This window comes from Ambystoma mexicanum, chromosome 5q, assembly GCF_040938575.1.
Source record: "Ambystoma mexicanum isolate Mex_15411 chromosome 5q, UKY_AmexF1_1, whole genome shotgun sequence".
Classification (NCBI taxonomy): Eukaryota; Metazoa; Chordata; class Amphibia; order Caudata; family Ambystomatidae; genus Ambystoma; species Ambystoma mexicanum.
In genome coordinates this window covers 529163189-529184637 of record NC_090933.1, presented here as the reverse complement: position 1 = coordinate 529184637, position 21449 = coordinate 529163189, and the positions used below count along the sequence as shown (strand labels likewise).

At 50.6% G+C, this 21449-nt stretch overlaps 25 non-coding genes across 25 annotated transcripts; 12 read left to right on the top strand and 13 right to left on the bottom strand.

Moving 5' to 3' along the window:
* Nucleotides 1-466: 466 nt before the first annotated feature.
* TRNAR-CCU (transfer RNA arginine (anticodon CCU)) lies at nucleotides 467-539 on the bottom strand. Its single transcript has one exon. It is a non-coding gene; the product is annotated as a tRNA-Arg (tRNA).
* Nucleotides 540-1233: 694 nt separating this feature from the next.
* On the top strand, nucleotides 1234-1306 carry TRNAA-AGC (transfer RNA alanine (anticodon AGC)). The gene has a single exon. It is a non-coding gene; the product is annotated as a tRNA-Ala (tRNA).
* Nucleotides 1307-2485: 1179 nt separating this feature from the next.
* TRNAR-CCU (transfer RNA arginine (anticodon CCU)) lies at nucleotides 2486-2558 on the bottom strand. Its single transcript has one exon. It is a non-coding gene; the product is annotated as a tRNA-Arg (tRNA).
* A 694-nt stretch (nucleotides 2559-3252) lies between these two features.
* TRNAA-AGC (transfer RNA alanine (anticodon AGC)) lies at nucleotides 3253-3325 on the top strand. The gene has a single exon. It is a non-coding gene; the product is annotated as a tRNA-Ala (tRNA).
* Nucleotides 3326-3925: 600 nt separating this feature from the next.
* Nucleotides 3926-3998, bottom strand: TRNAR-CCU (transfer RNA arginine (anticodon CCU)). Its single transcript has one exon. It is a non-coding gene; the product is annotated as a tRNA-Arg (tRNA).
* Nucleotides 3999-4692: 694 nt separating this feature from the next.
* TRNAA-AGC (transfer RNA alanine (anticodon AGC)) lies at nucleotides 4693-4765 on the top strand. The gene has a single exon. It is a non-coding gene; the product is annotated as a tRNA-Ala (tRNA).
* A 600-nt stretch (nucleotides 4766-5365) lies between these two features.
* Nucleotides 5366-5438, bottom strand: TRNAR-CCU (transfer RNA arginine (anticodon CCU)). Its single transcript has one exon. It is a non-coding gene; the product is annotated as a tRNA-Arg (tRNA).
* Nucleotides 5439-6132: 694 nt separating this feature from the next.
* On the top strand, nucleotides 6133-6205 carry TRNAA-AGC (transfer RNA alanine (anticodon AGC)). Its single transcript has one exon. It is a non-coding gene; the product is annotated as a tRNA-Ala (tRNA).
* A 600-nt stretch (nucleotides 6206-6805) lies between these two features.
* On the bottom strand, nucleotides 6806-6878 carry TRNAR-CCU (transfer RNA arginine (anticodon CCU)). Its single transcript has one exon. It is a non-coding gene; the product is annotated as a tRNA-Arg (tRNA).
* Nucleotides 6879-7572: 694 nt separating this feature from the next.
* TRNAA-AGC (transfer RNA alanine (anticodon AGC)) lies at nucleotides 7573-7645 on the top strand. Its single transcript has one exon. It is a non-coding gene; the product is annotated as a tRNA-Ala (tRNA).
* A 600-nt stretch (nucleotides 7646-8245) lies between these two features.
* On the bottom strand, nucleotides 8246-8318 carry TRNAR-CCU (transfer RNA arginine (anticodon CCU)). Its single transcript has one exon. It is a non-coding gene; the product is annotated as a tRNA-Arg (tRNA).
* Nucleotides 8319-9012: 694 nt separating this feature from the next.
* TRNAA-AGC (transfer RNA alanine (anticodon AGC)) lies at nucleotides 9013-9085 on the top strand. Its single transcript has one exon. It is a non-coding gene; the product is annotated as a tRNA-Ala (tRNA).
* Nucleotides 9086-9685: 600 nt separating this feature from the next.
* Nucleotides 9686-9758, bottom strand: TRNAR-CCU (transfer RNA arginine (anticodon CCU)). Its single transcript has one exon. It is a non-coding gene; the product is annotated as a tRNA-Arg (tRNA).
* A 694-nt stretch (nucleotides 9759-10452) lies between these two features.
* Nucleotides 10453-10525, top strand: TRNAA-AGC (transfer RNA alanine (anticodon AGC)). The gene has a single exon. It is a non-coding gene; the product is annotated as a tRNA-Ala (tRNA).
* A 1179-nt stretch (nucleotides 10526-11704) lies between these two features.
* Nucleotides 11705-11777, bottom strand: TRNAR-CCU (transfer RNA arginine (anticodon CCU)). Its single transcript has one exon. It is a non-coding gene; the product is annotated as a tRNA-Arg (tRNA).
* Nucleotides 11778-12471: 694 nt separating this feature from the next.
* On the top strand, nucleotides 12472-12544 carry TRNAA-AGC (transfer RNA alanine (anticodon AGC)). The gene has a single exon. It is a non-coding gene; the product is annotated as a tRNA-Ala (tRNA).
* A 1179-nt stretch (nucleotides 12545-13723) lies between these two features.
* TRNAR-CCU (transfer RNA arginine (anticodon CCU)) lies at nucleotides 13724-13796 on the bottom strand. The gene has a single exon. It is a non-coding gene; the product is annotated as a tRNA-Arg (tRNA).
* A 694-nt stretch (nucleotides 13797-14490) lies between these two features.
* Nucleotides 14491-14563, top strand: TRNAA-AGC (transfer RNA alanine (anticodon AGC)). The gene has a single exon. It is a non-coding gene; the product is annotated as a tRNA-Ala (tRNA).
* Nucleotides 14564-15163: 600 nt separating this feature from the next.
* On the bottom strand, nucleotides 15164-15236 carry TRNAR-CCU (transfer RNA arginine (anticodon CCU)). The gene has a single exon. It is a non-coding gene; the product is annotated as a tRNA-Arg (tRNA).
* A 694-nt stretch (nucleotides 15237-15930) lies between these two features.
* On the top strand, nucleotides 15931-16003 carry TRNAA-AGC (transfer RNA alanine (anticodon AGC)). Its single transcript has one exon. It is a non-coding gene; the product is annotated as a tRNA-Ala (tRNA).
* A 1179-nt stretch (nucleotides 16004-17182) lies between these two features.
* Nucleotides 17183-17255, bottom strand: TRNAR-CCU (transfer RNA arginine (anticodon CCU)). The gene has a single exon. It is a non-coding gene; the product is annotated as a tRNA-Arg (tRNA).
* A 1367-nt stretch (nucleotides 17256-18622) lies between these two features.
* Nucleotides 18623-18695, bottom strand: TRNAR-CCU (transfer RNA arginine (anticodon CCU)). The gene has a single exon. It is a non-coding gene; the product is annotated as a tRNA-Arg (tRNA).
* Nucleotides 18696-19389: 694 nt separating this feature from the next.
* Nucleotides 19390-19462, top strand: TRNAA-AGC (transfer RNA alanine (anticodon AGC)). Its single transcript has one exon. It is a non-coding gene; the product is annotated as a tRNA-Ala (tRNA).
* Nucleotides 19463-20062: 600 nt separating this feature from the next.
* On the bottom strand, nucleotides 20063-20135 carry TRNAR-CCU (transfer RNA arginine (anticodon CCU)). Its single transcript has one exon. It is a non-coding gene; the product is annotated as a tRNA-Arg (tRNA).
* Nucleotides 20136-20829: 694 nt separating this feature from the next.
* TRNAA-AGC (transfer RNA alanine (anticodon AGC)) lies at nucleotides 20830-20902 on the top strand. The gene has a single exon. It is a non-coding gene; the product is annotated as a tRNA-Ala (tRNA).
* Nucleotides 20903-21449: the final 547 nt, after the last annotated feature.

Genomic DNA, 21449 nt, shown 5'->3' with positions numbered 1-21449 from the left:
GTCATCCGCGCGAGGGCCGGCAACAGGCGTGATACTGTGCAACAGGCGCATTGCATGGCATTGGTGACATATTCAGGAAATTCCACTTTGATGCCACCCAGGGCTGTTAACCTTTTATTTCATTTCAATACGATGCTTCGAATAATTGGTTCAAAGTGCGCAGCCTTTGCTCTTTTATTTCGTTTTCATCGGAGCAGGTCGGAGCTGGCAGAAGAGTGAGCCCTGTCTGCAGGAGCTCTGATTCCAGAAAGCATATTTTCCCTGTCTTTCTTACCACTCATCTGTGTCTCTTCGCTGACATGAGGCGTTGCTACACTCTGCAGTCTCCCGGCATTTAAAGTCTGCTACCAGCAGAGCACGTTCTGGACTTCACAGCGCCCAGCAAAGTACTAGCCTGCGCCCACCCCCTACTACCGCAAAAACCTTTTGCATGCTTTGGCAGAAGTGTGAACAAAATGCCACGAACCACCCCAGATGGGACTCGAACCCACAATCCCTGGCTTAGGAGGCCAGTGCCTTATCCATTAGGCCACTGGGGCCACTCGACAGAGAAGGGGAAAGTTCTTTCTTTTCCTCTTCTCTCACTGGAGTCACGGGTACTGGCCCACTGAAAAGGGCAAGTTGGCTCACGTCCAAAGCTGCAGTGTCCCAGCACACGCGGGCAAAAGGCACCTGCTTGCACTCGGCTGGACACTTCCGCTTTATGGGACACACGATGGAAAGTGGACTCAATTCCCAGACCTAACTCTTACCTGTTTGGTATTCTGACGCTCGATTGTAAAATATGGCCAGCTGGTAAAAATGACAAAGGGCACTCCAGCGCTGGTCCTTTGGCTGCAGGCGGCGTGTCAGCGGCCTAAAACAGCAAGAAATAGCGAGAGAAATAAAGAGAGAAATAAGCACCTTTTCAATTGGGCTCTCGGGTCTATGGGACTGGCGTGCAGCCTCTTGATCACAAGCGCAGGTCCAGCGTGAAAGGGCGTGGCAGTGGAGTCACTCTGCTATTAATACCTGGTTGGCCAATCCTCGTTGCAATGGATGGCCATCTGCAGCTTTACTTGTAGCTCCACTGAAGGTATTTTGTTTTGGGCAAAGGGGTGAGATTGTGATTTCCTCTGCGGCAGATGAAGAGAAAGGGCTTTATGCACTACAGGTCCCTGGACAGCCAAGCAAGTGTGAGCCGGAGACTGTGCTTCAGCTCTGAAGCAGTGTATCGAGAGCCTTCGAGGAGGAGGGGAGTTAGCTCAGATGGTAGAGCGCTCGCTTAGCATGCGAGAGGTAGCGGGATCGATGCCCGCATTCTCCAGCAAGACGCTTTTTCTTCATTTTCACTATTTTATTCAAAACTCGCCAATCGTCGCAAATAAAGTCATGTGCTCGCTTCTGTTTTTTTTACTATCATCCTAAAAGTCTTCCGTCCACTTTCTGCTATCCCAAAGAGTCATCCGCGCGAGGGCCGGCAACAGGCGTGATACTGTGCAACAGGCGCATTGCATGGCATTGGTGACATATTCAGGAAATTCCACTTTGATGCCACCCAGGGCTGTTAACCTTTTATTTCATTTCAATACGATGCTTCGAATAATTGGTTCAAAGTGCGCAGCCTTTGCTCTTTTATTTCGTTTTCATCGGAGCAGGTCGGAGCTGGCAGAAGAGTGAGCCCTGTCTGCAGGAGCTCTGATTCCAGAAAGCATATTTTCCCTGTCTTTCTTACCACTCATCTGTGTCTCTTCGCTGACATGAGGCGTTGCTACACTCTGCAGTCTCCCGGCATTTAAAGTCTGCTACCAGCAGAGCACGTTCTGGACTTCACAGCGCCCAGCAAAGTACTAGCCTGCGCCCACCCCCTACTACCGCAAAAACCTTTTGCATGCTTTGGCAGAAGTGTGAACAAAATGCCACGAACCACCCCAGATGGGACTCGAACCCACAATCCCTGGCTTAGGAGGCCAGTGCCTTATCCTGTTTTTTTTACTATCATCCTAAAAGTCTTCCGTCCACTTTCTGCTATCCCAAAGAGTCATCCGCGCGAGGGCCGGCAACAGGCGTGATACTGTGCAACAGGCGCATTGCATGGCATTGGTGACATATTCAGGAAATTCCACTTTGATGCCACCCAGGGCTGTTAACCTTTTATTTCATTTCAATACGATGCTTCGAATAATTGGTTCAAAGTGCGCAGCCTTTGCTCTTTTATTTCGTTTTCATCGGAGCAGGTCGGAGCTGGCAGAAGAGTGAGCCCTGTCTGCAGGAGCTCTGATTCCAGAAAGCATATTTTCCCTGTCTTTCTTACCACTCATCTGTGTCTCTTCGCTGACATGAGGCGTTGCTACACTCTGCAGTCTCCCGGCATTTAAAGTCTGCTACCAGCAGAGCACGTTCTGGACTTCACAGCGCCCAGCAAAGTACTAGCCTGCGCCCACCCCCTACTACCGCAAAAACCTTTTGCATGCTTTGGCAGAAGTGTGAACAAAATGCCACGAACCACCCCAGATGGGACTCGAACCCACAATCCCTGGCTTAGGAGGCCAGTGCCTTATCCATTAGGCCACTGGGGCCACTCGACAGAGAAGGGGAAAGTTCTTTCTTTTCCTCTTCTCTCACTGGAGTCACGGGTACTGGCCCACTGAAAAGGGCAAGTTGGCTCACGTCCAAAGCTGCAGTGTCCCAGCACACGCGGGCAAAAGGCACCTGCTTGCACTCGGCTGGACACTTCCGCTTTATGGGACACACGATGGAAAGTGGACTCAATTCCCAGACCTAACTCTTACCTGTTTGGTATTCTGACGCTCGATTGTAAAATATGGCCAGCTGGTAAAAATGACAAAGGGCACTCCAGCGCTGGTCCTTTGGCTGCAGGCGGCGTGTCAGCGGCCTAAAACAGCAAGAAATAGCGAGAGAAATAAAGTGAGAAGCAAGCACCTTTTCAATTGGGCTCTCGGGTCTATGGGACTGGCGTGCAGCCTCTTGATCACAAGCGCAGGTCCAGCGTGAAAGGGCGTGGCAGTGGAGTCACTCTGCTATTAATACCTGGTTGGCCAATCCTCGTTGCAATGGATGGCCATCTGCAGCTTTACTTGTAGCTCCACTGAAGGTATTTTGTTTTGGGCAAAGGGGTGAGATTGTGATTTCCTCTGCGGCAGATGAAGAGAAAGGGCTTTATGCACTACAGGTCCCTGGACAGCCAAGCAAGTGTGAGCCGGAGACTGTGCTTCAGCTCTGAAGCAGTGTATCGAGAGCCTTCGAGGAGGAGGGGAATTAGCTCAGATGGTAGAGCGCTCGCTTAGCATGCGAGAGGTAGCGGGATCGATGCCCGCATTCTCCAGCAAGACGCTTTTACTTCATTTTCACTATTTTATTCAAAACTCGCCAATCGTCGCAAATAAAGTCATGTGCTCGCTTCTGTTTTTTTTACTATCATCCTAAAAGTCTTCCGTCCACTTTCTGCTATCCCAAAGAGTCATCCGCGCGAGGGCCGGCAACAGGCGTGATACTGTGCAACAGGCGCATTGCATGGCATTGGTGACATATTCAGGAAATTCCACTTTGATGCCACCCAGGGCTGTTAACCTTTTATTTCATTTCAATACGATGCTTCGAATAATTGGTTCAAAGTGCGCAGCCTTTGCTCTTTTATTTCGTTTTCATCGGAGCAGGTCGGAGCTGGCAGAAGAGTGAGCCCTGTCTGCAGGAGCTCTGATTCCAGAAAGCATATTTTCCCTGTCTTTCTTACCACTCATCTGTGTCTCTTCGCTGACATGAGGCGTTGCTACACTCTGCAGTCTCCCGGCATTTAAAGTCTGCTACCAGCAGAGCACGTTCTGGACTTCACAGCGCCCAGCAAAGTACTAGCCTGCGCCCACCCCCTACTACCGCAAAAACCTTTTGCATGCTTTGGCAGAAGTGTGAACAAAATGCCACGAACCACCCCAGATGGGACTCGAACCCACAATCCCTGGCTTAGGAGGCCAGTGCCTTATCCATTAGGCCACTGGGGCCACTCGACAGAGAAGGGGAAAGTTCTTTCTTTTCCTCTTCTCTCACTGGAGTCACGGGTACTGGCCCACTGAAAAGGGCAAGTTGGCTCACGTCCAAAGCTGCAGTGTCCCAGCACACGCGGGCAAAAGGCACCTGCTTGCACTCGGCTGGACACTTCCGCTTTATGGGACACACGATGGAAAGTGGACTCAATTCCCAGACCTAACTCTTACCTGTTTGGTATTCTGACGCTCGATTGTAAAATATGGCCAGCTGGTAAAAATGACAAAGGGCACTCCAGCGCTGGTCCTTTGGCTGCAGGCGGCGTGTCAGCGGCCTAAAACAGCAAGAAATAGCGAGAGAAATAAAGTGAGAAGCAAGCACCTTTTCAATTGGGCTCTCGGGTCTATGGGACTGGCGTGCAGCCTCTTGATCACAAGCGCAGGTCCAGCGTGAAAGGGCGTGGCAGTGGAGTCACTCTGCTATTAATACCTGGTTGGCCAATCCTCGTTGCAATGGATGGCCATCTGCAGCTTTACTTGTAGCTCCACTGAAGGTATTTTGTTTTGGGCAAAGGGGTGAGATTGTGATTTCCTCTGCCGCAGATGAAGAGAAAGGGCTTTATGCACTACAGGTCCCTGGACAGCCAAGCAAGTGTGAGCCGGAGATTGTGCTTCAGCTCTGAAGCAGTGTATCGAGAGCCTTCGAGGAGGAGGGGAATTAGCTCAGATGGTAGAGCGCTCGCTTAGCATGCGAGAGGTAGCGGGATCGATGCCCGCATTCTCCAGCAAGACGCTTTTTCTTCATTTTCACTATTTTATTCAAAACTCGCCAATCGTCGCAAATAAAGTCATGTGCTCGCTTCTGTTTTTTTTACTATCATCCTAAAAGTCTTCCGTCCACTTTCTGCTATCCCAAAGAGTCACCCGCGCGAGGGCCGGCAACAGGCGTGATACTGTGCAACAGGCGCATTGCATGGCATTGGTGACATATTCAGGAAATTCCACTTTGATGCCACCCAGGGCTGTTAACCTTTTATTTCATTTCAATACGATGCTTCGAATAATTGGTTCAAAGTGCGCAGCCTTTGCTCTTTTATTTCGTTTTCATCGGAGCAGGTCGGAGCTGGCAGAAGAGTGAGCCCTGTCTGCAGGAGCTCTGATTCCAGAAAGCATATTTTCCCTGTCTTTCTTACCACTCATCTGTGTCTCTTCGCTGACATGAGGCGTTGCTACACTCTGCAGTCTCCCGGCATTTAAAGTCTGCTACCAGCAGAGCACGTTCTGGACTTCACAGCGCCCAGCAAAGTACTAGCCTGCGCCCACCCCCTACTACCGCAAAAACCTTTTGCATGCTTTGGCAGAAGTGTGAACAAAATGCCACAAACCACCCCAGATGGGACTCGAACCCACAATCCCTGGCTTAGGAGGCCAGTGCCTTATCCATTAGGCCACTGGGGCCACTCGACAGAGAAGGGGAAAGTTCTTTCTTTTCCTCTTCTCTCACTGGAGTCACGGGTACTGGCCCACTGAAAAGGGCAAGTTGGCTCACGTCCAAAGCTGCAGTGTCCCAGCACACGCGGGCAAAAGGCACCTGCTTGCACTCGGCTGGACACTTCCGCTTTATGGGACACACGATGGAAAGTGGACTCAATTCCCAGACCTAACTCTTACCTGTTTGGTATTCTGACGCTCGATTGTAAAATATGGCCAGCTGGTAAAAATGACAAAGGGCACTCCAGCGCTGGTCCTTTGGCTGCAGGCGGCGTGTCAGCGGCCTAAAACAGCAAGAAATAGCGAGAGAAATAAAGAGAGAAATAAGCACCTTTTCAATTGGGCTCTCGGGTCTATGGGACTGGCGTGCAGCCTCTTGATCACAAGCGCAGGTCCAGCGTGAAAGGGCGTGGCAGTGGAGTCACTCTGCTATTAATACCTGGTTGGCCAATCCTCGTTGCAATGGATGGCCATCTGCAGCTTTACTTGTAGCTCCACTGAAGGTATTTTGTTTTGGGCAAAGGGGTGAGATTGTGATTTCCTCTGCGGCAGATGAAGAGAAAGGGCTTTATGCACTACAGGTCCCTGGACAGCCAAGCAAGTGTGAGCCGGAGACTGTGCTTCAGCTCTGAAGCAGTGTATCGAGAGCCTTCGAGGAGGAGGGGAGTTAGCTCAGATGGTAGAGCGCTCGCTTAGCATGCGAGAGGTAGCGGGATCGATGCCCGCATTCTCCAGCAAGACGCTTTTTCTTCATTTTCACTATTTTATTCAAAACTCGCCAATCGTCGCAAATAAAGTCATGTGCTCGCTTCTGTTTTTTTTACTATCATCCTAAAAGTCTTCCGTCCACTTTCTGCTATCCCAAAGAGTCATCCGCGCGAGGGCCGGCAACAGGCGTGATACTGTGCAACAGGCGCATTGCATGGCATTGGTGACATATTCAGGAAATTCCACTTTGATGCCACCCAGGGCTGTTAACCTTTTATTTCATTTCAATACGATGCTTCGAATAATTGGTTCAAAGTGCGCAGCCTTTGCTCTTTTATTTCGTTTTCATCGGAGCAGGTCGGAGCTGGCAGAAGAGTGAGCCCTGTCTGCAGGAGCTCTGATTCCAGAAAGCATATTTTCCCTGTCTTTCTTACCACTCATCTGTGTCTCTTCGCTGACATGAGGCGTTGCTACACTCTGCAGTCTCCCGGCATTTAAAGTCTGCTACCAGCAGAGCACGTTCTGGACTTCACAGCGCCCAGCAAAGTACTAGCCTGCGCCCACCCCCTACTACCGCAAAAACCTTTTGCATGCTTTGGCAGAAGTGTGAACAAAATGCCACGAACCACCCCAGATGGGACTCGAACCCACAATCCCTGGCTTAGGAGGCCAGTGCCTTATCCATTAGGCCACTGGGGCCATTCGACAGAGAAGGGGAAAGTTCTTTCTTTTCCTCTTCTCTCACTGGAGTCACGGGTACTGGCCCACTGAAAAGGGCAAGTTGGCTCACGTCCAAAGCTGCAGTGTCCCAGCACACGCGGGCAAAAGGCACCTGCTTGCACTCGGCTGGACACTTCCGCTTTATGGGACACACGATGGAAAGTGGACTCAATTCCCAGACCTAACTCTTACCTGTTTGGTATTCTGACGCTCGATTGTAAAATATGGCCAGCTGGTAAAAATGACAAAGGGCACTCCAGCGCTGGTCCTTTGGCTGCAGGCGGCGTGTCAGCGGCCTAAAACAGCAAGAAATAGCGAGAGAAATAAAGTGAGAAGCAAGCACCTTTTCAATTGGGCTCTCGGGTCTATGGGACTGGCGTGCAGCCTCTTGATCACAAGCGCAGGTCCAGCGTGAAAGGGCGTGGCAGTGGAGTCACTCTGCTATTAATACCTGGTTGGCCAATCCTCGTTGCAATGGATGGCCATCTGCAGCTTTACTTGTAGCTCCACTGAAGGTATTTTGTTTTGGGCAAAGGGGTGAGATTGTGAATTCCTCTGCGGCAGATGAAGAGAAAGGGCTTTATGCACTACAGGTCCCTGGACAGCCAAGCAAGTGTGAGCCGGAGACTGTGCTTCAGCTCTGAAGCAGTGTATCGAGAGCCTTCGAGGAGGAGGGGAATTAGCTCAGATGGTAGAGCGCTCGCTTAGCATGCGAGAGGTAGCGGGATCGATGCCCGCATTCTCCAGCAAGACGCTTTTTCTTCATTTTCACTATTTTATTCAAAACTCGCCAATCGTCGCAAATAAAGTCATGTGCTCGCTTCTGTTTTTTTTACTATCATCCTAAAAGTCTTCCGTCCACTTTCTGCTATCCCAAAGAGTCATCCGCGCGAGGGCCGGCAACAGGCGTGATACTGTGCAACAGGCGCATTGCATGGCATTGGTGACATATTCAGGAAATTCCACTTTGATGCCACCCAGGGCTGTTAACCTTTTATTTCATTTCAATACGATGCTTCGAATAATTGGTTCAAAGTGCGCAGCCTTTGCTCTTTTATTTCGTTTTCATCGGAGCAGGTCGGAGCTGGCAGAAGAGTGAGCCCTGTCTGCAGGAGCTCTGATTCCAGAAAGCATATTTTCCCTGTCTTTCTTACCACTCATCTGTGTCTCTTCGCTGACATGAGGGGTTGCTACACTCTGCAGTCTCCCGGCATTTAAAGTCTGCTACCAGCAGAGCACGTTCTGGACTTCACAGCGCCCAGCAAAGTACTAGCCTGCGCCCACCCCCTACTACCGCAAAAACCTTTTGCATGCTTTGGCAGAAGTGTGAACAAAATGCCACGAACCACCCCAGATGGGACTCGAACCCACAATCCCTGGCTTAGGAGGCCAGTGCCTTATCCATTAGGCCACTGGGGCCACTCGACAGAGAAGGGGAAAGTTCTTTCTTTTCCTCTTCTCTCACTGGAGTCACGGGTACTGGCCCACTGAAAAGGGCAAGTTGGCTCACGTCCAAAGCTGCAGTGTCCCAGCACACGCGGGCAAAAGGCACCTGCTTGCACTCGGCTGGACACTTCCGCTTTATGGGACACACGATGGAAAGTGGACTCAATTCCCAGACCTAACTCTTACCTGTTTGGTATTCTGACGCTCGATTGTAAAATATGGCCAGCTGGTAAAAATGACAAAGGGCACTCCAGCGCTGGTCCTTTGGCTGCAGGCGGCGTGTCAGCGGCCTAAAACAGCAAGAAATAGCGAGAGAAATAAAGTGAGAAGCAAGCACCTTTTCAATAGGGCTCTCGGGTCTATGGGACTGGCGTGCAGCCTCTTGATCACAAGCGCAGGTCCAGCGTGAAAGGGCGTGGCAGTGGAGTCACTCTGCTATTAATACCTGGTTGGCCAATCCTCGTTGCAATGGATGGCCATCTGCAGCTTTACTTGTAGCTCCACTGAAGGTATTTTGTTTTGGGCAAAGGGGTGAGATTGTGATTTCCTCTGCGGCAGATGAAGAGAAAGGGCTTTATGCACTACAGGTCCCTGGACAGCCAAGCAAGTGTGAGCCGGAGACTGTGCTTCAGCTCTGAAGCAGTGTATCGAGAGCCTTCGAGGAGGAGGGGAATTAGCTCAGATGGTAGAGCGCTCGCTTAGCATGCGAGAGGTAGCGGGATCGATGCCCGCATTCTCCAGCAAGACGCTTTTACTTCATTTTCACTATTTTATTCAAAACTCGCCAATCGTCGCAAATAAAGTCATGTGCTCGCTTCTGTTTTTTTTACTATCATCCTAAAAGTCTTCCGTCCACTTTCTGCTATCCCAAAGAGTCATCCGCGCGAGGGCCGGCAACAGGCGTGATACTGTGCAACAGGCGCATTGCATGGCATTGGTGACATATTCAGGAAATTCCACTTTGATGCCACCCAGGGCTGTTAACCTTTTATTTCATTTCAATACGATGCTTCGAATAATTGGTTCAAAGTGCGCAGCCTTTGCTCTTTTATTTCGTTTTCATCGGAGCAGGTCGGAGCTGGCAGAAGAGTGAGCCCTGTCTGCAGGAGCTCTGATTCCAGAAAGCATATTTTCCCTGTCTTTCTTACCACTCATCTGTGTCTCTTCGCTGACATGAGGCGTTGCTACACTCTGCAGTCTCCCGGCATTTAAAGTCTGCTACCAGCAGAGCACGTTCTGGACTTCACAGCGCCCAGCAAAGTACTAGCCTGCGCCCACCCCCTACTACCGCAAAAACCTTTTGCATGCTTTGGCAGAAGTGTGAACAAAATGCCACGAACCACCCCAGATGGGACTCGAACCCACAATCCCTGGCTTAGGAGGCCAGTGCCTTATCCATTAGGCCACTGGGGCCACTCGACAGAGAAGGGGAAAGTTCTTTCTTTTCCTCTTCTCTCACTGGAGTCACGGGTACTGGCCCACTGAAAAGGGCAAGTTGGCTCACGTCCAAAGCTGCAGTGTCCCAGCACACGCGGGCAAAAGGCACCTGCTTGCACTCGGCTGGACACTTCCGCTTTATGGGACACACGATGGAAAGTGGACTCAATTCCCAGACCTAACTCTTACCTGTTTGGTATTCTGACGCTCGATTGTAAAATATGGCCAGCTGGTAAAAATGACAAAGGGCACTCCAGCGCTGGTCCTTTGGCTGCAGGCGGCGTGTCAGCGGCCTAAAACAGCAAGAAATAGCGAGAGAAATAAAGTGAGAAGCAAGCACCTTTTCAATTGGGCTCTCGGGTCTATGGGACTGGCGTGCAGCCTCTTGATCACAAGCGCAGGTCCAGCGTGAAAGGGCGTGGCAGTGGAGTCACTCTGCTATTAATACCTGGTTGGCCAATCCTCGTTGCAATGGATGGCCATCTGCAGCTTTACTTGTAGCTCCACTGAAGGTATTTTGTTTTGGGCAAAGGGGTGAGATTGTGATTTCCTCTGCGGCAGATGAAGAGAAAGGGCTTTATGCACTACAGGTCCCTGGACAGCCAAGCAAGTGTGAGCCGGAGACTGTGCTTCAGCTCTGAAGCAGTGTATCGAGAGCCTTCGAGGAGGAGGGGAATTAGCTCAGATGGTAGAGCGCTCGCTTAGCATGCGAGAGGTAGCGGGATCGATGCCCGCATTCTCCAGCAAGACGCTTTTTCTTCATTTTCACTATTTTATTCAAAACTCGCCAATCGTCGCAAATAAAGTCATGTGCTCGCTTCTGTTTTTTTTACTATCATCCTAAAAGTCTTCCGTCCACTTTCTGCTATCCCAAAGAGTCATCCGCGCGAGGGCCGGCAACAGGCGTGATACTGTGCAACAGGCGCATTGCATGGCATTGGTGACATATTCAGGAAATTCCACTTTGATGCCACCCAGGGCTGTTAACCTTTTATTTCATTTCAATACGATGCTTCGAATAATTGGTTCAAAGTGCGCAGCCTTTGCTCTTTTATTTCGTTTTCATCGGAGCAGGTCGGAGCTGGCAGAAGAGTGAGCCCTGTCTGCAGGAGCTCTGATTCCAGAAAGCATATTTTCCCTGTCTTTCTTACCACTCATCTGTGTCTCTTCGCTGACATGAGGCGTTGCTACACTCTGCAGTCTCCCGGCATTTAAAGTCTGCTACCAGCAGAGCACGTTCTGGACTTCACAGCGCCCAGCAAAGTACTAGCCTGCGCCCACCCCCTACTACCGCAAAAACCTTTTGCATGCTTTGGCAGAAGTGTGAACAAAATGCCACGAACCACCCCAGATGGGACTCGAACCCACAATCCCTGGCTTAGGAGGCCAGTGCCTTATCCTGTTTTTTTTACTATCATCCTAAAAGTCTTCCGTCCACTTTCTGCTATCCCAAAGAGTCATCCGCGCGAGGGCCGGCAACAGGCGTGATACTGTGCAACAGGCGCATTGCATGGCATTGGTGACATATTCAGGAAATTCCACTTTGATGCCACCCAGGGCTGTTAACCTTTTATTTCATTTCAATACGATGCTTCGAATAATTGGTTCAAAGTGCGCAGCCTTTGCTCTTTTATTTCGTTTTCATCGGAGCAGGTCGGAGCTGGCAGAAGAGTGAGCCCTGTCTGCAGGAGCTCTGATTCCAGAAAGCATATTTTCCCTGTCTTTCTTACCACTCATCTGTGTCTCTTCGCTGACATGAGGCGTTGCTACACTCTGCAGTCTCCCGGCATTTAAAGTCTGCTACCAGCAGAGCACGTTCTGGACTTCACAGCGCCCAGCAAAGTACTAGCCTGCGCCCACCCCCTACTACCGCAAAAACCTTTTGCATGCTTTGGCAGAAGTGTGAACAAAATGCCACGAACCACCCCAGATGGGACTCGAACCCACAATCCCTGGCTTAGGAGGCCAGTGCCTTATCCATTAGGCCACTGGGGCCACTCGACAGAGAAGGGGAAAGTTCTTTCTTTTCCTCTTCTCTCACTGGAGTCACGGGTACTGGCCCACTGAAAAGGGCAAGTTGGCTCACGTCCAAAGCTGCAGTGTCCCAGCACACGCGGGCAAAAGGCACCTGCTTGCACTCGGCTGGACACTTCCGCTTTATGGGACACACGATGGAAAGTGGACTCAATTCCCAGACCTAACTCTTACCTGTTTGGTATTCTGACGCTCGATTGTAAAATATGGCCAGCTGGTAAAAATGACAAAGGGCACTCCAGCGCTGGTCCTTTGGCTGCAGGCGGCGTGTCAGCGGCCTAAAACAGCAAGAAATAGCGAGAGAAATAAAGTGAGAAGCAAGCACCTTTTCAATTGGGCTCTCGGGTCTATGGGACTGGCGTGCAGCCTCTTGATCACAAGCGCAGGTCCAGCGTGAAAGGGCGTGGCAGTGGAGTCACTCTGCTATTAATACCTGGTTGGCCAATCCTCGTTGCAATGGATGGCCATCTGCAGCTTTACTTGTAGCTCCACTGAAGGTATTTTGTTTTGGGCAAAGGGGTGAGATTGTGATTTCCTCTGCCGCAGATGAAGAGAAAGGGCTTTATGCACTACAGGTCCCTGGACAGCCAAGCAAGTGTGAGCCGGAGATTGTGCTTCAGCTCTGAAGCAGTGTATCGAGAGCCTTCGAGGAGGAGGGGAATTAGCTCAGATGGTAGAGCGCTCGCTTAGCATGCGAGAGGTAGCGGGATCGATGCCCGCATTCTCCAGCAAGACGCTTTTTCTTCATTTTCACTATTTTATTCAAAACTCGCCAATCGTCGCAAATAAAGTCATGTGCTCGCTTCTGTTTTTTTTACTATCATCCTAAAAGTCTTCCGTCCACTTTCTGCTATCCCAAAGAGTCACCCGCGCGAGGGCCGGCAACAGGCGTGATACTGTGCAACAGGCGCATTCCATGGCATTGGTGACATATTCAGGAAATTCCACTTTGATGCCACCCAGGGCTGTTAACCTTTTATTTCATTTCAATACGATGCTTCGAATAATTGGTTCAAAGTGCGCAGCCTTTGCTCTTTTATTTCGTTTTCATCGGAGCAGGTCGGAGCTGGCAGAAGAGTGAGCCCTGTCTGCAGGAGCTCTGATTCCAGAAAGCATATTTTCCCTGTCTTTCTTACCACTCATCTGTGTCTCTTCGCTGACATGAGGCGTTGCTACACTCTGCAGTCTCCCGGCATTTAAAGTCTGCTACCAGCAGAGCACGTTCTGGACTTCACAGCGCCCAGCAAAGTACTAGCCTGCGCCCACCCCCTACTACCTCAAAAACCTTTTGCATGCTTTGGCAGAAGTGTGAACAAAATGCCACGAACCACCCCAGATGGGACTCGAACCCACAATCCCTGGCTTAGGAGGCCAGTGCCTTATCCTGTTTTTTTTACTATCATCCTAAAAGTCTTCCGTCCACTTTCTGCTATCCCAAAGAGTCATCCGCGCGAGGGCCGGCAACAGGCGTGATACTGTGCAACAGGCGCATTGCATGGCATTGGTGACATATTCAGGAAATTCCACTTTGATGCCACCCAGGGCTGTTAACCTTTTATTTCATTTCAATACGATGCTTCGAATAATTGGTTCAAAGTGCGCAGCCTTTGCTCTTTTATTTCGTTTTCATCGGAGCAGGTCGGAGCTGGCAGAAGAGTGAGCCCTGTCTGCAGGAGCTCTGATTCCAGAAAGCATATTTTCCCTGTCTTTCTTACCACTCATCTGTGTCTCTTCGCTGACATGAGGCGTTGCTACACTCTGCAGTCTCCCGGCATTTAAAGTCTGCTACCAGCAGAGCACGTTCTGGACTTCACAGCGCCCAGCAAAGTACTAGCCTGCGCCCACCCCCTACTACCGCAAAAACCTTTTGCATGCTTTGGCAGAAGTGTGAACAAAATGCCACGAACCACCCCAGATGGGACTCGAACCCACAATCCCTGGCTTAGGAGGCCAGTGCCTTATCCATTAGGCCACTGGGGCCACTCGACAGAGAAGGGGAAAGTTCTTTCTTTTCCTCTTCTCTCACTGGAGTCACGGGTACTGGCCCACTGAAAAGGGCAAGTTGGCTCACGTCCAAAGCTGCAGTGTCCCAGCACACGCGGGCAAAAGGCACCTGCTTGCACTCGGCTGGACACTTCCGCTTTATGGGACACACGATGGAAAGTGGACTCAATTCCCAGACCTAACTCTTACCTGTTTGGTATTCTGACGCTCGATTGTAAAATATGGCCAGCTGGTAAAAATGACAAAGGGCACTCCAGCGCTGGTCCTTTGGCTGCAGGCGGCGTGTCAGCGGCCTAAAACAGCAAGAAATAGCGAGAGAAATAAAGTGAGAAGCAAGCACCTTTTCAATTGGGCTCTCGGGTCTATGGGACTGGCGTGCAGCCTCTTGATCACAAGCGCAGGTCCAGCGTGAAAGGGCGTGGCAGTGGAGTCACTCTGCTATTAATACCTGGTTGGCCAATCCTCGTTGCAATGGATGGCCATCTGCAGCTTTACTTGTAGCTCCACTGAAGGTATTTTGTTTTGGGCAAAGGGGTGAGATTGTGATTTCCTCTGCCGCAGATGAAGAGAAAGGGCTTTATGCACTACAGGTCCCTGGACAGCCAAGCAAGTGTGAGCCGGAGATTGTGCTTCAGCTCTGAAGCAGTGTATCGAGAGCCTTCGAGGAGGAGGGGAATTAGCTCAGATGGTAGAGCGCTCGCTTAGCATGCGAGAGGTAGCGGGATCGATGCCCGCATTCTCCAGCAAGACGCTTTTTCTTCATTTTCACTATTTTATTCAAAACTCGCCAATCGTCGCAAATAAAGTCATGTGCTCGCTTCTGTTTTTTTTACTATCATCCTAAAAGTCTTCCGTCCACTTTCTGCTATCCCAAAGAGTCACCCGCGCGAGGGCCGGCAACAGGCGTGATACTGTGCAACAGGCGCATTCCATGGCATTGGTGACATATTCAGGAAATTCCACTTTGATGCCACCCAGGGCTGTTAACCTTTTATTTCATTTCAATACGATGCTTCGAATAATTGGTTCAAAGTGCGCAGCCTTTGCTCTTTTATTTCGTTTTCATCGGAGCAGGTCGGAGCTGGCAGAAGAGTGAGCCCTGTCTGCAGGAGCTCTGATTCCAGAAAGCATATTTTCCCTGTCTTTCTTACCACTCATCTGTGTCTCTTCGCTGACATGAGGCGTTGCTACACTCTGCAGTCTCCCGGCATTTAAAGTCTGCTACCAGCAGAGCACGTTCTGGACTTCACAGCGCCCAGCAAAGTACTAGCCTGCGCCCACCCCCTACTACCGCAAAAACCTTTTGCATGCTTTGGCAGAAGTGTGAACAAAATGCCACGAACCACCCCAGATGGGACTCGAACCCACAATCCCTGGCTTAGGAGGCCAGTGCCTTATCCATTAGGCCACTGGGGCCACTCGACAGAGAAGGGGAAAGTTCTTTCTTTTCCTCTTCTCTCACTGGAGTCACGGGTACTGGCCCACTGAAAAGGGCAAGTTGGCTCACGTCCAAAGCTGCAGTGTCCCAGCACACGCGGGCAAAAGGCACCTGCTTGCACTCGGCTGGACACTTCCGCTTTATGGGACACACGATGGAAAGTGGACTCAATTCCCAGACCTAACTCTTACCTGTTTGGTATTCTGACGCTCGATTGTAAAATATGGCCAGCTGGTAAAAATGACAAAGGGCACTCCAGCGCTGGTCCTTTGGCTGCAGGCGGCGTGTCAGCGGCCTAAAACAGCAAGAAATAGCGAGAGAAATAAAGTGAGAAGCAAGCACCTTTTCAATTGGGCTCTCGGGTCTATGGGACTGGCGTGCAGCCTCTTGATCACAAGCGCAGGTCCAGCGTGAAAGGGCGTGGCAGTGGAGTCACTCTGCTATTAATACCTGGTTGGCCAATCCTCGTTGCAATGGATGGCCATCTGCAGCTTTACTTGTAGCTCCACTGAAGGTATTTTGTTTTGGGCAAAGGGGTGAGATTGTGATTTCCTCTGCGGCAGATGAAGAGAAAGGGCTTTATGCACTACAGGTCCCTGGACAGCCAAGCAAGTGTGAGCCGGAGACTGTGCTTCAGCTCTGAAGCAGTGTATCGAGAGCCTTCGAGGAGGAGGGGAATTAGCTCAGATGGTAGAGCGCTCGCTTAGCATGCGAGAGGTAGCGGGATCGATGCCCGCATTCTCCAGCAAGACGCTTTTTCTTCATTTTCACTATTTTATTCAAAACTCGCCAATCGTCGCAAATAAAGTCATGTGCTCGCTTCTGTTTTTTTTACTATCATCCTAAAAGTCTTCCGTCCACTTTCTGCTATCCCAAAGAGTCATCCGCGCGAGGGCCGGCAACAGGCGTGATACTGTGCAACAGGCGCATTGCATGGCATTGGTGACATATTCAGGAAATTCCACTTTGATGCCACCCAGGGCTGTTAACCTTTTATTTCATTTCAATACGATGCTTCGAATAATTGGTTCAAAGTGCGCAGCCTTTGCTCTTTTATTTCGTTTTCATCGGAGCAGGTCGGAGCTGGCAGAAGAGTGAGCCCTGTCTGCAGGAGCTCTGATTCCAGAAAGCATATTTTCCCTGTCTTTCTTACCACTCATCTGTGTCTCTTCGCTGACATGAGGCGTTGCTACACTCTGCAGTCTCCCGGCATTTAAAGTCTGCTACCAGCAGAGCACGTTCTGGACTTCACAGCGCCCAGCAAAGTACTAGCCTGCGCCCACCCCCTACTACCGCAAAAACCTTTTGCATGCTTTGGCAGAAGTGTGAACAAAATGCCACGAACCACCCCAGATGGGACTCGAACCCACAATCCCTGGCTTAGGAGGCCAGTGCCTTATCCTGTTTTTTTTACTATCATCCTAAAAGTCTTCCGTCCACTTTCTGCTATCCCAAAGAGTCATCCGCGCGAGGGCCGGCAACAGGCGTGATACTGTGCAACAGGCGCATTGCATGGCATTGGTGACATATTCAGGAAATTCCACTTTGATGCCACCCAGGGCTGTTAACCTTTTATTTCATTTCAATACGATGCTTCGAATAATTGGTTCAAAGTGCGCAGCCTTTGCTCTTTTATTTCGTTTTCATCGGAGCAGGTCGGAGCTGGCAGAAGAGTGAGCCCTGTCTGCAGGAGCTCTGATTCCAGAAAGCATATTTTCCCTGTCTTTCTTACCACTCATCTGTGTCTCTTCGCTGACATGAGGCGTTGCTACACTCTGCAGTCTCCCGGCATTTAAAGTCTGCTACCAGCAGAGCACGTTCTGGACTTCACAGCGCCCAGCAAAGTACTAGCCTGCGCCCACCCCCTACTACCGCAAAAACCTTTTGCATGCTTTGGCAGAAGTGTGAACAAAATGCCACGAACCACCCCAGATGGGACTCGAACCCACAATCCCTGGCTTAGGAGGCCAGTGCCTTATCCATTAGGCCACTGGGGCCACTCGACAGAGAAGGGGAAAGTTCTTTCTTTTCCTCTTCTCTCACTGGAGTCACGGGTACTGGCCCACTGAAAAGGGCAAGTTGGCTCACGTCCAAAGCTGCAGTGTCCCAGCACACGCGGGCAAAAGGCACCTGCTTGCACTCGGCTGGACACTTCCGCTTTATGGGACACACGATGGAAAGTGGACTCAATTCCCAGACCTAACTCTTACCTGTTTGGTATTCTGACGCTCGATTGTAAAATATGGCCAGCTGGTAAAAATGACAAAGGGCACTCCAGCGCTGGTCCTTTGGCTGCAGGCGGCGTGTCAGCGGCCTAAAACAGCAAGAAATAGCGAGAGAAATAAAGTGAGAAGCAAGCACCTTTTCAATTGGGCTCTCGGGTCTATGGGACTGGCGTGCAGCCTCTTGATCACAAGCGCAGGTCCAGCGTGAAAGGGCGTGGCAGTGGAGTCACTCTGCTATTAATACCTGGTTGGCCAATCCTCGTTGCAATGGATGGCCATCTGCAGCTTTACTTGTAGCTCCACTGAAGGTATTTTGTTTTGGGCAAAGGGGTGAGATTGTGAATTCCTCTGCGGCAGATGAAGAGAAAGGGCTTTATGCACTACAGGTCCCTGGACAGCCAAGCAAGTGTGAGCCGGAGACTGTGCTTCAGCTCTGAAGCAGTGTATCGAGAGCCTTCGAGGAGGAGGGGAATTAGCTCAGATGGTAGAGCGCTCTCTTAGCATGCGAGAGGTAGCGGGATCGATGCCCGCATTCTCCAGCAAGACGCTTTTTCTTCATTTTCACTATTTTATTCAAAACTCGCCAATCGTCGCAAATAAAGTCATGTGCTCGCTTCTGTTTTTTTTACTATCATCCTAAAAGTCTTCCGTCCACTTTCTGCTATCCCAAAGAGTCATCCGCGCGAGGGCCGGCAACAGGCGTGATACTGTGCAACAGGCGCATTGCATGGCATTGGTGACATATTCAGGAAATTCCACTTTGATGCCACCCAGGGCTGTTAACCTTTTATTTCATTTCAATACGATGCTTCGAATAATTGGTTCAAAGTGCGCAGCCTTTGCTCTTTTATTTCGTTTTCATCGGAGCAGGTCGGAGCTGGCAGAAGAGTGAGCCCTGTCTGCAGGAGCTCTGATTCCAGAAAGCATATTTTCCCTGTCTTTCTTACCACTCATCTGTGTCTCTTCGCTGACATGAGGGGTTGCTACACTCTGCAGTCTCCCGGCATTTAAAGTCTGCTACCAGCAGAGCACGTTCTGGACTTCACAGCGCCCAGCAAAGTACTAGCCTGCGCCCACCCCCTACTACCGCAAAAACCTTTTGCATGCTTTGGCAGAAGTGTGAACAAAATGCCACGAACCCCCCCAGATGGGACTCGAACCCACAATCCCTGGCTTAGGAGGCCAGTGCCTTATCCATTAGGCCACTGGGGCCACTCGGCAGAGAAGGGGAAAGTTCTTTCTTTTCCTCTTCTCTCACTGGAGTCACGGGTACTGGCCCACTGAAAAGGGCAAGTTGGCTCACGTCCAAAGCTGCAGTGTCCCAGCACACGCGGGCAAAAGGCACCTGCTTGCACTCGGCTGGACACTTCCGCTTTATGGGACACACGATGGAAAGTGGACTCAATTCCCAGACCTAACTCTTACCTGTTTGGTATTCTGACGCTCGATTGTAAAATATGGCCAGCTGGTAAAAATGACAAAGGGCACTCCAGCGCTGGTCCTTTGGCTGCAGGCGGCGTGTCAGCGGCCTAAAACAGCAAGAAATAGCGAGAGAAATAAAGTGAGAAGCAAGCACCTTTTCAATAGGGCTCTCGGGTCTATGGGACTGGCGTGCAGCCTCTTGATCACAAGCGCAGGTCCAGCGTGAAAGGGCGTGGCAGTGGAGTCACTCTGCTATTAATACCTGGTTGGCCAATCCTCGTTGCAATGGATGGCCATCTGCAGCTTTACTTGTAGCTCCACTGAAGGTATTTTGTTTTGGGCAAAGGGGTGAGATTGTGATTTCCTCTGCGGCAGATGAAGAGAAAGGGCTTTATGCACTACAGGTCCCTGGACAGCCAAGCAAGTGTGAGCCGGAGACTGTGCTTCAGCTCTGAAGCAGTGTATCGAGAGCCTTCGAGGAGGAGGGGAATTAGCTCAGATGGTAGAGCGCTCGCTTAGCATGCGAGAGGTAGCGGGATCGATGCCCGCATTCTCCAGCAAGACGCTTTTACTTCATTTTCACTATTTTATTCAAAACTCGCCAATCGTCGCAAATAAAGTCATGTGCTCGCTTCTGTTTTTTTTACTATCATCCTAAAAGTCTTCCGTCCACTTTCTGCTATCCCAAAGAGTCATCCGCGCGAGGGCCGGCAACAGGCGTGATACTGTGCAACAGGCGCATTGCATGGCATTGGTGACATATTCAGGAAATTCCACTTTGATGCCACCCAGGGCTGTTAACCTTTTATTTCATTTCAATACGATGCTTCGAATAATTGGTTCAAAGTGCGCAGCCTTTGCTCTTTTATTTCGTTTTCATCGGAGCAGGTCGGAGCTGGCAGAAGAGTGAGCCCTGTCTGCAGGAGCTCTGATTCCAGAAAGCATATTTTCCCTGTCTTTCTTACCACTCATCTGTGTCTCTTCGCTGACATGAGGCGTTGCTACACTCTGCAGTCTCCCGGCATTTAAAGTCTGCTACCAGCAGAGCACGTTCTGGACTTCACAGCGCCCAGCAAAGTACTAGCCTGCGCCCACCCCCTACTACCGCAAAAACCTTTTGCATGCTTTGGCAGAAGTGTGAACAAAATGCCACGAACCACCCCAGATGGGGCTCGAACCCACAATCCCTGGCTTAGGAGGCCAGTGCCTTATCCATTAGGCCACTGGGGCCACTCGACAGAGAAGGGGAAAGTTCTTTCTTTTCCTCTTCTCTCACTGGAGTCACGGGTACTGGCCCACTGAAAAGGGCAAGTTGGCTCACGTCCAAAGCTGCAGTGTCCCAGCACACGCGGGCAAAAGGCACCTGCTTGCACTCGGCTGGACACTTCCGCTTTATGGGACACACGATGGAAAGTGGACTCAATTCCCAGACCTAACTCTTACCTGTTTGGTATTCTGACGCTCGATTGTAAAATATGGCCAGCTGGTAAAAATGACAAAGGGCACTCCAGCGCTGGTCCTTTGGCTGCAGGCGGCGTGTCAGCGGCCTAAAACAGCAAGAAATAGCGAGAGAAATAAAGAGAGAAATAAGCACCTTTTCAATTGGGCTCTCGGGTCTATGGGACTGGCGTGCAGCCTCTTGATCACAAGCGCAGGTCCAGCGTGAAAGGGCGTGGCAGTGGAGTCACTCTGCTATTAATACCTGGTTGGCCAATCCTCGTTGCAATGGATGGCCATCTGCAGCTTTACTTGTAGCTCCACTGAAGGTATTTTGTTTTGGGCAAAGGGGTGAGATTGTGATTTCCTCTGCGGCAGATGAAGAGAAAGGGCTTTATGCACTACAGGTCCCTGGACAGCCAAGCAAGTGTGAGCCGGAGACTGTGCTTCAGCTCTGAAGCAGTGTATCGAGAGCCTTCGAGGAGGAGGGGAGTTAGCTCAGATGGTAGAGCGCTCGCTTAGCATGCGAGAGGTAGCGGGATCGATGCCCGCATTCTCCAGCAAGACGCTTTTTCTTCATTTTCACTATTTTATTCAAAACTCGCCAATCGTCGCAAATAAAGTCATGTGCTCGCTTCTGTTTTTTTCACTATCATCCTAAAAGTCTTCCGTCCACTTTCTGCTATCCCAAAGAGTCATCCGCGCGAGGGCCGGCAACAGGCGTGATACTGTGCAACAGGCGCATTGCATGGCATTGGTGACATATTCAGGAAATTCCACTTTGATGCCACCCAGGGCTGTTAACCTTTTATTTCATTTCAATACGATGCTTCGAATAATTGGTTCAAAGTGCGCAGCCTTTGCTCTTTTATTTCGTTTTCATCGGAGCAGGTCGGAGCTGGCAGAAGAGTGAGCCCTGTCTGCAGGAGCTCTGATTCCAGAAAGCATATTTTCCCTGTCTTTCTTACCACTCATCTGTGTCTCTTCGCTGACATGAGGCGTTGCTACACTCTGCAGTCTCCCGGCATTTAAAGTCTGCTACCAGCAGAGCACGTTCTGGACTTCACAGCGCCCAGCAAAGTACTAGCCTGCGCCCACCCCCTACTA